The sequence below is a fragment of the Alligator mississippiensis genome, chromosome 12 (genome assembly GCF_030867095.1).
Source record: "Alligator mississippiensis isolate rAllMis1 chromosome 12, rAllMis1, whole genome shotgun sequence".
Taxonomy (NCBI): Eukaryota; Metazoa; Chordata; order Crocodylia; family Alligatoridae; genus Alligator; species Alligator mississippiensis.
The window spans coordinates 47367861-47382943 of NC_081835.1; the positions used below are offsets into that span (position 1 = coordinate 47367861).

At 48.2% G+C, this 15083-nt stretch overlaps 1 long non-coding RNA gene across 2 annotated transcripts in view; it reads left to right on the forward strand.

Moving 5' to 3' along the window:
- Nucleotides 1–4090: 4090 nt before the first annotated feature.
- Nucleotides 4091–15083, forward strand: part of LOC109286535 (uncharacterized) — a 43962-nt gene continuing 32969 nt past the window's right edge. The window contains exons 1-4 of one of the 2 annotated variants that reach the window (XR_009456092.1): nucleotides 4091–4179; nucleotides 4804–4837; nucleotides 6457–6526; nucleotides 7849–7992. This is a non-coding gene — a long non-coding RNA (uncharacterized LOC109286535). Of the gene's footprint in view, nucleotides 4180–4803; nucleotides 4838–6456; nucleotides 6527–7848; nucleotides 7993–15083 lie in introns of those variants that run through there. The other variant, XR_002094605.2, reaches the window with a different exon arrangement.

Below are 15083 nucleotides of genomic sequence, written 5' to 3' on the forward strand. Positions count from 1 at the left end.
AGCTTAGACGGATGACCACATCATCTATGAATGATCTTACAACTCTCCTTCGGGTGCCCAAGGTCTTATTGACATTGACCATTCTACCTGTCACTGGCTTTCTGGCCCTCATGCTTCCAACATATGCATGTGGTGACACTCACTTCATCATCATCTAATAAAGTGTAAGGGCCTAATACCAAATCTTAGCACATGGCACCCAAAAGGTAAATCCTACTCCTGCTTTCAGATCAGGGGGATAGAAAGTATACAGCAGTTTCTAAGATGCTTTTTGATGCTCTGCAAGAAGGAAGATTGAGGCTGGCTGGAGGTGGGAAGGAGTGGAGGCCACTAGATGAAGAAGAGGATACATTACTTATGCTGACAAGGACAGGCTTGCAGATGAGGGCAACCCCTGTGTTCGGGATCAAGGCTCAAGTGGGGCAGATCCTTGGTCCCATCCATAATCTAATTGAATTGTACATTGCCAGATACTTCAGTGCAGCAGTGCCATGCAAGTCAGGCTGCTTGATTTGTTTAGATCTAAGGTTCTGGGATCTAGTTTAAGGGGAGACCTCACTCAGAACAGCAGTTCAGGATTTAGCCTAGAAATGGAGTAGACCAGTGTATTTCAGCCTCTGGGTTTCTGATGAAAAGAAAGGATAGCATCATTTCTCAGGAAGCCAAATGCAGTGTTAATATTGATGGCTGCATTTCCTTTAGCCTACCACTTTTGTCCTGTTGGCCTTGGCATTTTTGGCTGGCATGATAACTCTGCCTTGGACTCATAAGCTCTGCCTTGGCCCTGGCAACATTAGCAGCCAGGCACAGCACTGATGGATCTGCTGCCACAGCAGGGCTGGCTCCATTAGCCCTGACACTTGGATTTGCTGGCCATAGAATTAAATTAGAGATAAGAGAATCGAGCGCTCCAGAAACTTCAGATCCTTAGCATATGCGGTCTGAGCACTGTCCACAGCTTGCAAAGCTGTTAAGAAATGGACAGTGACATGAAGCTGATGGCTTCTGTGGAGACAGAGCCATCAGCATCAGTTTGTGCATCAGAATCAGTAGGAGGGGATGCAAAACCCACTGGGCGAGCAGAAGAAGGTGAGAGCACGTAGCCTTCCCTCCTAGAGAGAAGGTGTTGATGTGAGGACAGCACATCACAAGACCAGGAACTGGGGCAGTACTAGCCGCCGGGCAGAACAAATGCTGATGAACAGCACCAGAGTCCCTGCAGCCATGAAAACAGCAGAGGGCTTGAGGCTAAGTATGAGAGTGACACCTCCACATGCCTCCTGCATCCCTTACTTTTCAGCACATGGAGACGAGGTGGTTCAGAGTATAAGGAGCACCCTCCCTCTAGAGGGCATGGGGAGTTGTGAGTAAAGGACATCCACACTGCAGTCCAAGGCATGACTACAGATTACACAGATGTACCCTCAGTGTAGCAGACTCAGGTACTGCTGTTTGCTTCTTGGGATGTTGTTAGAGTCCCATTGAGTCACACCTTGACCACAGAACAGCTACATCTGTAGGTTCTTCTGCTTGCTGTATTAGCAACCTCATTCTTCAACCTTCATCAAGATCCAAATACCACAGCCTGGCTTTGCTTTTTAGGTTCCTTTGAAATTGGTTTCTATGGGCTGTGTTACTACTGTAACCCATTAGCATCATGTTATTGCTTTTAGTGCTCCCAGATAGCTCTGGCTTTCTTTCCTGCAACCCCTTGCTGAAAAGCCAATGTTCCTTTAATTAGGGCATTTGGGAGGAACTAAATACAAATGAATGGATAGTTCAGGTATTATTGATCTCTCTTTAGTGTCTTGGGCTTAATTCGTGGTAGAAAGTATGTATTAAGACATCCTTACAACCACATCATCTTTTTTGTAAAAAAAAAGTCTGTATCCCAGGCCAAAACTAATTCCAAATCCAAGAATCCAGAACCATAAGTAGCCCTACTACTGGCAAACATCCTCCACCCTCATCTGGGGCTTCAGCTGTTCCCAAAACCTTTGGCAGGCATCCTACTTATAGGCCCAAGCCCAGAGGCTTGGGGTTCGGATGACCCTGAGTTTGGCTTGCCTCAGCCGTAAGGCCCCAGGGGCAAGCCAGGGAGGAGTCTTCCATTTCCATAAAATGGGCTTAAAGCCAAGACCTTCCCACTCCAGCAGCTAAGTTGGAGGTTTACTATTCGTGACTGTGGCAGGTGCTGTCCCCATGCCAGGAGAGCAGTCTTCCCTGGCTAGGAAGACCGCCTCCATGGTCACTTTGTTTCTCTTGCCAGGCAAGCATAGACTACGCTTGATCTGAGCCTTCAAGAGGCCTTATTATTTTATACAGGAACAGCCCTGATCTGCTTGAGTAGGAGAGTGCAGGCAGTTAAGACTGCCCAAAGTTGTATACGTCTAGCCCCTTATGGAGACTTTCACAAGAGGGTGAAGTGGTCATTATTGCTATTCTGACTGTGTAAGACTTGTAGCCTATTTTGTCCAGGTGTAAATAGCAATAAGAGGCCCAAAGCAGTGATTAATTGCCTCCTTCATGCCAGCTCAAACCACAGCAGTAAACAAACTCAGCTTCTGCCTGCCTAGCCCTCCCTGGCTACTCCATCGTCCCAGATTTCAGTTCCCTCTGCTCAGAGCCGCACCCTGGTATCAAAGGCAGCATCAGGGACTTGCAACTGTTGCAATAAGCCAGCAGGAACAGGGCAGTGTTTCCTTGCAAAGAGCTCTTCTCTGCTGGTAGGGGTGGGAAAACAGGCACCCTATTTCAAAATGTGTTCCTAGGAACTCACACAGCTTTCATCAACAAGGCAGGATCTGAGCACCTTGCAATCATTAGTGTTTTATTATCAAAACGCCCCCCCTGCCCCCTTTCACAAATGGGCATCTAAGGCACAGAGGGGCTAAGTGAGCTGCCCAAGACCACACAGGAAATCTGTGGCAGAGCAATGAAATGAGCCACATCTCCCAGGCTCTTGAGTAGTGACCATCCTTCTGCTGTGCCCTAAGCCCTGGTTAGCCAAAGCCCTCATCTTTATAATGGATTCAGCCCCCAAACTCTCCTGGCCTTTGGGGAGCTGGAGAATCGGATCCAGCTATTTCCAGTGGGGCCTCTCCCCGTGTTTTGATTCCTATTGCTAAGGGAGTCACGAATATTCCTCCTCCAGACCCATCATCCTGGGGCTCTGCTGCACAGAGGCCCTTTGATTTCTCAAAAGTTGGACTGAGCCCCGAGGTGCCAAGATGAAGAGAAAGGAAAATTGCTTCTGACCACTCCAAGGAGGGTGCGGCCCACAAGCCCCCACATCCCCTCACAGCTGCAGGGGGAGGGGGACTTCACACACCATCAAAGGGCCTTGCTTGCCAGGTAACACGTGCTGGTGGCAAGCGACTCTTGCTGGAGCCATGCGAGGAGGAGGTGCAAGCTGCACCTGCCTCGGTGTAGGAGTGTGTGCGCGCTCCCAGACTCCAGCTGCTTGGCACGGCTACAAAACACGGAGCAGCCCCTGAGGGGCAGCAGGACCGTCGGGATCCTGCCAGCGTGCAAACCCGTCTGGCTCAGCAGAGGTGGGGGCAGAGGTGGGGGCTTTCCTCCCCCCCTTCAAGTAGGGGCCAGCCTTTCCCAGCAGAGCTGCCAGCATGCCCGGCTTCCTCTCCCACCCCTGCGCCCTGGCGAGGAGCTGGTGGCAAGGAAGGAGCGCCTCTCCCCCCAGCCTGCCCCCTTCCTGCAGCAGGCCTGTCCCTCGGAAACCGAAGTGAGGGGAGAGAAAGGAGGCTGCGGCGGGGGGGAGGCCCTTCCAGACAGCCGCTTGCTCCACGCTCCTTTGTCCTGGCCGCTCGCCCCTTTGTGCAGCTCCCCCGGCTCCCTCCCCGGGTTACCACAGTAATGAGGCGGCGCGCGGGGAAGCGCGAGGCTCTGCAGAGGGGCAGCGCCAGGTGCGGGGGCAGCAGGAGGCGGCGCCCGAGTCGGGCCGGGCTCAGGTGAGCGGCGGCGGCTCGGCTCGGCGCGGCGCGGCGCGGCGCTTTGTCCCGGGCGGGCGGGCGGGTTGGCGGGGGCGCGGCGCGGACAATGCCGCTCGAGCCCCCTCCCCGCGCCCCTCCCCCGGCGGGCGGGACCCGGCGCGGAGCGCTGCACAGACACACGCATCTCGGCGCGGTGCGGCTCGGCTCGGCTCGGCTCGGCGCGGCTCAGGTAGGACGGGCGCCCGCGGGAAGCGGGGCCGGGGGGTCCTGTCGGGCTTCCGCCCCCTGTCGCCCCGCCGCCGCCGGGGCCAGTCTGGTCCCGGCCCCGCTCCCCCCTCGCTCCTCGGGCCGCGGCGTGGGCAGGCTTCCCTCCGCGGGCGTGTGCGCGGGCAGCGCGACACAAAGAAAACACCGGGGCGCGAAGAACACACTCGTCTGTGGAGGATCACACGCACTCACTACCGTACAGCATCCATGCACACTCTGCTGCATCACACGCACTCACACTGCACTATACCGCGTCACACACGCGCTCACTACTATACTGCATCGCATGCACACACACTGCACTATACAGCATCACGCACTCACGGCTATACAGCATCTCACTCGGCACTATACAGTGTCACACAGGCACTCACTACTGTACAGCAGCACGCTCCCACACACATCGCACATGCACTACTAGATAGCAGCATACAGCTCCTACCTAAAGGGCTGCCGGAGGTCTTTCATCCGTAAGTGCCTAGACATGTATCTAATTTAACCAGCCCTATAAAAGTTAGAAGTTAAAATGCCAAGGCTGGAATCTGGCACGCAAACTTCTAGCCTGAAATGTATCTGTTTGTTTCAGACACGCGGGGAGAGAAACGTGGATGTTCGGTTAGGTGAGTGTTTTGTGTGTAAGAGAAGTATTTGGTTTCCTCCACACAGCCGAGGGCAAGGGAAGGGCTGTAGCCGTAGCCCTTCAGTCCTGAATGGGGACTGGATATTTCAGAATAAATGGGATCAAAGGAGTAGCGGTGTTAGCGGTGTTTGTGTGTGCGTGGTCCCTGCTTGCATTGCATTATTCAATCTTCATATTTGTATTAACAGAGGGATGCAGTGATACTACATGCTGATACTCCACTGCTTGGAGACTTACACAGCGTGCCATAACTAACAGTAATCTATAGACAGCCAAGTGCACGTATTCTGTGACTAGGGAGTTCAGCTTTTTTAATCGCATGCTCACAGTCCAAATGTGTCCTTTAGACTTAGGGGTGTTGTGGGGTCAACGATCCACCTTAAAATATTGTCAAGATTGTGTGTTAACTTAAGCTAGGAACACTTAGTGTGTTTCGTGTGAGATGGAGTGCAGAGGCACTGTGTATGCTGCTTTTCTTTCTTAAACATTGCATTTTAGTTTAGTCCCAAGGCACCCCCTTCTCAGCTAGTTCCTGCAAGTGCACTTCAAGCCAGACCTGCAGTTCCCCTGCCTGCTACTCCAGCCTTGGGCTCTCCATGCAGCTCTGCCAGTGCCCCTGCAGCACCTCCTGCTATTCCAGTGTCCTTCTCTCACCACTTTGCCAGAACAACTCTATCCTAACTGGAGGAATCGCCTCCTATTCCAGTATTACCACCAGCTTTGTCATATGTACATACCTGCTAGTCCCTGGGATGAGATCATCCATCTAACTCTCACTTGCAACCTAAACCTGGGCTGAAACCCACACCATCAGAGATAAAATGCCCTGGTGCGCAGGGATTGTGCCAGGCAGTTGTCCAATCACTGACACAAAGAGAATTCCCATGGATTTTCTACTATAGGCTTGAGGAATGTTGGGAACTTTGTTTCTCCACAAAATGACATAGGAAAGGGCTTCTCAAGTCAGGCTTGGCAGAGACGAAGAATATCTGAACCTTCCAAGAGGGAAGTGCAGGATAGTTCAACATATTTCCCAGTATTTTATTCAACATTGCTTGAAAGCCTGAATAGTGAGGCTTCCCCAGGTTCCTTTTTGTTCTGAGAGACATTACATAGTTTATTATAAAGAGGTCTAGGTGAGACGGAAGGCTGACACTTGGGGATGGATTCACCCAAGTGAACCCCCAGGGATTATTTGACTATGTGTCCTGCAACATCAAGGACCAAAAGTATCGGTGGGCAGAGCTAGGCTTAATTCAACCTTCCCCTGTGTCTGTGGGTGCAGGACTCCCATTGAAGTCAACATGATTTCCACGAGCATAGACAGTCAGGCTCACTGAGTGTAGTAGGCAACTGTCAATCCTCTGGATCATGGTGTGTATGCAGAAGAGGTCTAATATATAATATATATCTACTATATATACTAGACATATCATTAGACACATACCTGTATGTTTGAGACTCCAAGTTGGGTCCAGAACTGATTAGCCAGAGCCCAGGCCCATAAAGTCAAGAGGAAGACTCCTATGGGATGGAGATTTGACCTTATATTTGTTCAGGACAGTGGGATGATTAGGTGTTTAATCATCTCACCTGCAGGTGCAAATCAGAGCCGGGGGCAGGAGGAGCATAGGTACTGAATTGTGAATGAAGGAAACAGATGGCTCAGGTGAGTTTGGGCCAGTCCTTGAGCGGGTTTAAATCCAGGAAGCTCTGTTGACTTCAGCAGAGCTGTACCAATCCACACTAGCTACATTGCTGGCCCATAGTCATTAACCAGCGAAGCAAGGAAGGCACTTCTTGTTTATCTCCATTGTGACTCTTTTTTGAGCAGGGTTCATTTCCTCAAAGCAGCTAGTTTCCAGTCTCTACATATTTCTTTAACCACTTCTGTCATAGAGTCAGTCTCATTCTCTGCTGCATCAGTTTTTGAAGATCTAAGGCAGAGAGGGGGAAAGGTTCAGAATTCACACCCAAACCCCATCCTGGATACCCCAGGGTTTAGAGGGGTTTTGCACACAAGGCTTGGATTCTGGTCCTGTTCTCTGGGCTGAACCCTCCACCCCCTGCTTTTCTTAACACCAGTTAATGCTAACAAGTGATGCTTGTGCAGAGCAGGGGTAAAAGTTCCTAGTTCCATGTCCTATTCCCCCTTCCCACTGCCTGCGTGGACTCCCACAGGCACTCATAAGTTATGGGAGCATGTGGCAGGGGAGGTGGGGAGGCAGAGTATCAGACGGGGATTCTCTGCCTACAGTGCAGCTGAGAGCAGGGACTGCAATGCACTGATGAACAAGGGGAGTCTAAACTGCTGGGGCTCTGGTTTCAGTTGCCAAATGCCACTGTCTTCCAACAACCTAGGCTCCTTTCCATCCCAAAGGAGTCTGATTTTTCTACAGATCAGCAGAGCACTGGCCATGGAAGTATTTCTCCTGATGGGGAGGGACAGCTGTAGGGTTCAGCCCCCTCCCCCCTTAAAATGCAGTTAAGGTCTGCTCCATAGCCCCCTAAAGTCAGTCTCTAGGTTCTTATTGATTTCCACATACTTCGGATCAGACTGAGGGAGGCAACCCATGGGTCCTGCAATGCATTTACTCTTGGGTATAACAGGCACTGGCTCCATCTGGCTAGTTTGGGTCTCTCTTTCTTTCCTTTTTGTTTCTTGTCCCTGTGGCTTTTCAGCCCCTGGCTCTCTCACTGTGCTGTATCAATGTCTGTCTCCGCAGTCCCCCTCTCTTTCTGCTCCCTTCCTGAACTGTCGCTTCCCAAACTCTCTCTCTCTCTAGCTCTCTTCTTTGTTTCAGCTAAACAAATCACTTCACTCTTAAAGTTCATCCTCCACCAGTCACCCTGGTAAATAAATCCTCCAGAGAACAATTCAGCAAAGGTTAGTGCGGGAACCAATGACAAACCTCCTCTTTCCCTCCAGTCTGAATTCCTTACACAGGGGAAACAGTGGGTTCTTCCCAATAAATACCTGTCACTTTCCAGGGATGGCAGAAGCCAGTGGAGAGAAGACGTTGTTTAGACTTGCGGGTTGCAGATGCTGCAGTTTAGAAGCACCAATAAGAGCTTTTTGGCTTAGCAAAGACGCAGCATTAAAGAAGTACAAAGGTATCTCTCTATGTTTCAAGTGCTGCCTGTGTTTGTATCTTGGGTATGTCCATGTGTGCGTATCAGTGGGTTTATATTAGCATTTTGGTGTGTTGGTGTCCATGTCGGTGTATTTGTTTCAGTGGATTGTGTGCGTTTGTTTTTGATGCATTTTTTTTCCCCTCAGCGTATGCTGTGTGTTCATTCTGCTCTCTGAACGCGCGTCTCGGTATGGTTGTTTCAGCCACTCCGCGGGTTTCCATTTGGGTCTCTGTATTATCAGTGCTTTGGTATGCTTGTCTTGCAATCTCTGTGTGTATGTCCCAATTTTATGGTGCATCTAGTTGCAGTGTCTCGGTACGTTTGGTTGGTGCATATGTTGCAATGTTTCGGTGTATTTGCTATCAGTATATGTAGTTTTGCATCTGTTGGTGGCTGGGTATGTTAATATGTATTGCTGCGATTCTCTGTGTCTAGGTTTGTGCTCGTCTGCATGTTTTTGGTTTTAAACGTGTGTCTGACACCAATTGTGTGTCCTCAGGAGGGAATTCCATTTCACCTTGGTGGAGAGGTGTTTGGACTTTACCTTTGCTTTCAATTGGTTCTCAGAAATCTTTGAGACTTAACACAGCCTCAGCTAAAGGAAGAAAATGTACAGCTAGCAAGTACCAATCATTATTTTCTGTGTCTCTAGCAAAGACTGATTTTAGGATGCATGTTTTTAAAGAATTGCTTTCAGCCAAAATTTGTTCTCAGTTACATGGCTGACTTGAGACAACCTGGCAAGGTGCATCCCCACTGAATTCTGAGAGCAGAATCTGGCCCTCTGTTTATAATTGGAGGGGGGAGTGTGTTTTGTCAGGACCGTCCATCTGATAAGGACTTTGGATCTGAAATTTAAGTCAGACATAGCGACTTTCATTCCATCACAGCACGGCGGAGCTTCCTAGCATTAAACCTACAATGCTAATTCAGTAGTTTGAGTGAGGAAGGTAGGAAAGGCTGACAACTCAGCCAGCCATTCCCTTCTCTAGCCAGACGCATCAGTGAAGAGAAAAAGGTAGAAAACTGAGCTGTTGTATGTCTGCATGAAGAATCTTTTTAGTTTCTCCCCTGATGGTTTGATGCCCTAGATCCTGAGAAGACCAGACCCAGGGTGTGAGGGAACCCAGCAGATCAAAATCTTCTTGGGTCAGATTCTGCTAGGGACCAGTTTCAGGTTAGAATCTGGTATGTTCTAGTTCAGATATATAAAGAGCACAGTGCTGGACCAGAGCTGCCATGGAGCCTTTAATGAGACACTATGTCACTGTCTGTGATGCTTCATACCTGGTATCTTTCCCCCTCAGACTGGTCCCTTCTGTTTTTCTTTCTCATTCCCACGGATAGTGCTAAAAGAAGTAAAATATGGGAAATCAGAGAACTGACCAAGGAACAACCAGACCTGAGTATCCCATGTGATTGCATTTGTTCTTTTGAGCAATATAAAGACCAATTGGGTGTGTGAGAAAGAGTGTGCGTCTTCATGAGTCTGATTGCTATATATAAAAAAGATGGTGTGTGCACATGCGTGTGTGTGTGTGCACATGTATATAGGAATGTACAAATATGAATACAGAGGAATGTGTACATACATTTATGAGTGTGTTCATATGCATAGCTCTCTGAACTGATAGATGTACCTGTGCATATGTGCTGTAGTTCTTTCATTACAGCTGTGGCTTCTGGTTACCACCCAGTCTTAGTAACGGCTGGATTTTAAATGTACATATAGTTTGTGCAGGGGTTGAGGACAAGTTGGGAGGGGATGAATGAAAACTGCTTCCTAGGGTGAACAAAAAGGGAATGAACTGAAAAAGATGTCAGCCAGTGATAGGACAGGGAAGGTGAACAGAAACAGTGTTCTGTTCAGCGCTGAGATAACGGAGTAACTGACACTATACATATCCAGACAGGCAGAGGGATGTGGTGGTGGGGGATGGATAGCTAAGCTAAAGCTAAGGAGCTGATTGCACTACCAGTAATTTGTTGCAAATCTGCCAGGCAGACTAAAAATACAGCATTCAAACAAATGGTAGCCCGTAAATCATACCCCTCTCTCAAATCTCCTTCCTCTCTTTTTCCTTTAAGAGCTTGCTTTTGAAATCCTGTTACTGAAAGTGCTATGCTGTTTTTCTTATTGTGTGGTAACTTTTGGTACTAAGAACAAAGCTGCATTAAGTTGGCAGAGATGCCAAAAATGGGTGTTTTAGCCTGACAGGTTGCATAAGCTTTATGGCATGGCTATTGTTTAGCTAAGCTCTGGGTTACTAATATTTTCCTTTATCTTGTGAGCCATGATCTAGCCCCATTATTACTGGTGACATTCAGAGCGCTTGCTCTAGCCCTCAGGTCTAATCAGCTCTGGCCCTTCTGAATGATGTTGGAGGGCTGCAGTTGTTGTGCCTACAGGCGTGCTGTGCTGACCAACAGTCCTTTTCCTGGAGGGCTTGTATCTAAAGACACAAACAGGTGAGGGGTAAGAGACATGGACACAGTGTACAATAAACTGTACCTGGTAAAGAATTGCCCCATCTTTGTTAGTTACATGGATTGCAATTTTTGGAGGGTGCAGTTTGCAAGGAAATGAGCAGATAAAAGAAGGAAGGAGAAGTACAGCTAGTTCCCGACATAGAATCATAGAAGTAGGGTCGGAAGGGACCTTGTAGATCTTCAAGTCCAACCCCCTGCCTGGTGTAGGAGAGAAACTGGGCTCAAGGGACCCCAGCCATGTAGGCATCGAGCCGCTTCTTAAAGACCCCCAGAGTAGGAGCCAGCACCACTTCCCTTGGAAGTTAGTTCCAGATCCTAGCTGTAACATAAACAGGCTGGGTTTACCAGCATCACTGCAGAGGCAAGCCCTAAGGGAGGATTTAACGGAGGCTAAAGCCATGGCTGTTTGGGTTTCTGCCACTGAGGAATGGAGACTGTGGAGGGTGCATGGGCACCATGGAGCAGGGACAGTGCTGGAGAAGTCACAGAACTGTTGAAGGGAGAAAGCTGGCTAGTTGATGGTGTAGCATGGATACATGCATCAAAGCTTGTGGTACCTTGTGTCCAGCCTTCTGCCGGCATCACGCAGTTATCTCCAGCACCGTGCTCTGCTCCGATATTCCCAAAGGACCACTGGAAGAGGCTGCCTGTCTAGATTTGTGCCACTCCCTGCTGACCTCCAGTCATTCCACTCATTGCTTGTACTAAGGCAACTTGCACCTTTCTCAAACCCAGAGAGGCTGTGGGGGGTGCAGCACCCATCCATGGAAGCAGTTTTTAGCCTTGCTGCCCAGAATTCACCATCATAAATTCCAGCTTTTTCCCACTGAACAACTATCTCCATCCGAATCTCCAGGGCCTTCCATACACCTGACCTTCTCCTTACCACATCTCTCCACTTTGCCTCACACACTTCCCTGTGTCCCTCCTCTGTCCCTCAAGTAGATCCTGCTCCTTCTGCTACTACGTCCCTTCACCTCCTCTCCCATGGCCCATCACTTCCTGTGACCAGTGATGCCTAATCTGCTCTCTGTTAAACAGATTCTTGGGCCTCTCATTTCCCCTCTGAGTCCCTGTCTGCAGCCTGGCCTTCAGCCCTTGTCTATCACAACTATAGGCATCACTTGTAACTCTCCTGTGTCCTGTTCTGCATTCATCCCATGTTGTTTGCACTTAGAGACTGGAACCCCTTCCAGAGTATTACCTCATGTTTTGCCACAGCATCCTTGGTACACCAATTCCTACACTGAGTTGCTTGCCTTATACCATCTGCTGAGGGCAGCTCTCAAACTGAAACAACCTTCCAAATGACCAGATCCAGGCCCAGTGAGAGGCGTTAGCAGCTGCGCGAGGCTAATTGTGGCTCCCGCACAAAGGACTCCCTTGTACCTGAGACTCCTGGGGACCATTGGTAACCCGTCATCTGTCTTCATTTCTGTTCATCTACAGTGACCAGCCTCAGTCATGTCTGTAACCTGTGCTCTTCATCTGTCCTAGTCACTTCACATTTTATTTCAATGACTGCTCCTTCCCCAGTGGGATAGCCTCACACATAGTACTGCATGGTTCTTCTTTAAGGACATGAACTGAAAAAGACAGGCGAGATGCTCAGGACTCCCCAACATCACTACAGCCTACAGCCAAGATAAGTCTACTCAGCTTTTGCTATGAGACTCAATTCTTTCTCTACTCTGGCCATGTATTTATGAGCCATGCAGGTGATGCTGTGCAGGAGGTTGGTTAAAGTTTAAAGCAGGGGCGGGCAATTATTTTGGGTGGAGGGATGCTTACTGAGTTTTGGCAAGCCATCAAGGGCCGCATAACAGGCAGCCAGGGGCAGATAACTATTAATTTTCTAAATTTTTTAGGGGCCCTGTGGGCCAGATAGAATGGCCTGGCGGGTCACATCCGGCCCACGGGCCACATTTTGCCCACGTCTGGTCTAAAGCATCCTGTATGCGTAAAGAGCTCTCCATGTGAATATTCAGTATAAATAGATAATAAGCCTGGGGTGGACCAAGTCCATGGATTCCTCCAATCTGATGGTTTTTGCTTATCTAAAACTTCTATATGAATCCAAACAGAAGCTGGAACTGTTTGTCCAAGAACATTGTTCCTTGCAGTAGGCAGTGGGGTTTGGATAATCCAGAACAAAAGGATTTCATTTTTCTAAAACAAAACGACCAGCAAGATTTAAGAGAACTGAGGCCATGCCAGCTTTCATCTTCCCCAGTATGTAAACTCTCCCTATCTCTGACGCTGTGAAATAACTTTCCTGTACACCCTTCTGCGTTGTACCATAGAGTCTCCATCTCCCACAGCTGAAGGCCATTTCATTGGTCTGTAAGATCTTTCCTAGACCACTTCTCCCTATCTATAGGTATTTATTGTAGCTTCTCTCTTTCTCCATTAAAATGGATCACATAAGAAGAGGGCATGCTTCAAGAGGAAGGAGGATCTTGTGTTTAAGACACTGGCCTGAGATTCTGTAGAGCTGGATTCTCTTCCTGGCTCTGCCATACGTCTTGGTCTGTGACTGTTGCCTCTCATCATGGGTGGAGAAGGCATGTAACAACAGAATGATGCTGATTTTTGGCTGGACTCTCGGTGCTATCAGAAGGAAACACTAGATGTTCTGCATAGAAAGAGAGAACTTTACAAAGGGCATTTACAGCCCTTCAGAAGTGAAGCTATTTCCACGCAGCTTTCCTTTTCTTTGTCTGTTCATTCTGCCTGGTTCTCCAGTCCTGCTCCCCAGTGTTGCTGTCCTTTGGCTGATAGAGATTACAAGATTACATCATTACAAAGCCTTGTTCCTGCCTATTCATTTTTCTTTTCATTGCTCCTAGTGTGTTTATTGTGCAGGGTCTCTGAGAACCTGAGGCAACACTGAACACAGTGAATATGAGATGGCCTGAGATGCAATAAAGGTTTTATTGCCATGAGTTTAAGATGACTGCTACTCAGATATAGAGGAGGGAGTGACACAAAGTAATATGTAGATCCAGCAAAAAAATTGGGCAACCTCTCAAATTAAAAAATCTCATGCTTTCTCAGTGCCCTGCTACCATCATTTATCTACCAATGCAGACTCCTTGATTTTTTCTTTCAGCTTTATCAACCCCACTGCTTCCTCCTATTATCAGTCTTCACACCTTCTCTGTACATATGTGGACTCTTTGATTTACCCTCTTAGCCCTTCCACTAGTCTTTTGGGCTACAGTCTTCAAAATCATCCATTGAGTTTCTGATGCCCAGATCATGATATTTGGGACATTCCAGTGATGTGGACCCAAAAGTAGCTAGTTTTGTAGTCATTCCCTTGGTCCAAGGGGTCAAAAATGCCCTAAGTTAATACACCCTTGAAACAGATAGCTTTAGTTTCTAACTTATTTTTCTGCTTTTAATGTAGCCCCTGAGATCACTAGAATCTCTGAGATCCTTTGAGGAACCTGCCTCAAATCATCCTGCTTTCATGCAGTAGGATCAGAAATATATCGAAAAGTCTTTCCCTGGCAGGTGGCCATCACAAAAGTCTTAGAGCAGAAATGCAGTGTAATGAACTGCATATGTACAAACACTATGGCCATCTCTGTGGATTGAATGGGGAAACTTCATCACCTCAAATACCAGCCATTACCACAGGCCTAAGGCAATAACTTCTTTAGCTGCAAACAGGTAGCAGTACGTGATAGGATCAGAAATGAGAAACACCTATGACTTCGCCCACTGAGCCAATGAATTACACATATGCACCACATCATACATGCAGCATCATATACTTTGTTTGTGTTACATGCTCCATCCAAGAACTAGTTGCATTTTGTTCACATTTTGTCTTTTTTTTAGCTTTTTTCTCCTTCCCCCTCTGGAAAAATAAAATAAAACCCTCTGCTTTAGTCACTATGGAAACAATGATTTCATAGTTTCATAGGTTTCTAGGGTCGGAAGGGACCTATTAGATCATTGAGTCCGACCCCCTGCTCTGGGTAGAAAAGAGCGCTGGAATCAAGTAACCCCAGCCAGGTGCCTGTCTAATCTCCTTTTAAGTGCCTCTAAGGTAGGGGAAAGCACCACCTCCCTTGGAAGCCCATTCCATATTTTGGCAACCCTCACCATAAAGAATTTTTTCCTGATGTCCAATCTAAATCTGCTCTCATTCAGTTTATGGCCGTTGTTTCTTGTAACCCCGTGGGGCACCCTGGTAAACAGAGCATCCCTTATTCCCTGCTGGACCCCCCCCCGATGAGCTTGTAGACAGCCACAAGATCTCCTCTCAGCCTTCTCTTGTGGAGGCTGAAGAGATTCAGGTCCTTCAATCTGTCTTCATAGGATCTTACCTGCTGGCCCTCAACCTCCTCTGAACCCTTTCCAGGTTATCCACATCCCCCTTGGAGTGTGTGATCTTATTGAGATGGACAGGGTTTAGGAATGTCTCATCTGTATAAGAAAGTCTTATTCAAAAATGAATTGAAATGCACATCAGGGTTTGTGAATGGATGGTAGTTACTGCAGACACTTACATGGTACAACATTTCTCCTGCATGCTTTTCCTTTACTGATCTTTAGTTCATCCAGGACCCTCCAGTTTCTGTTTCAGC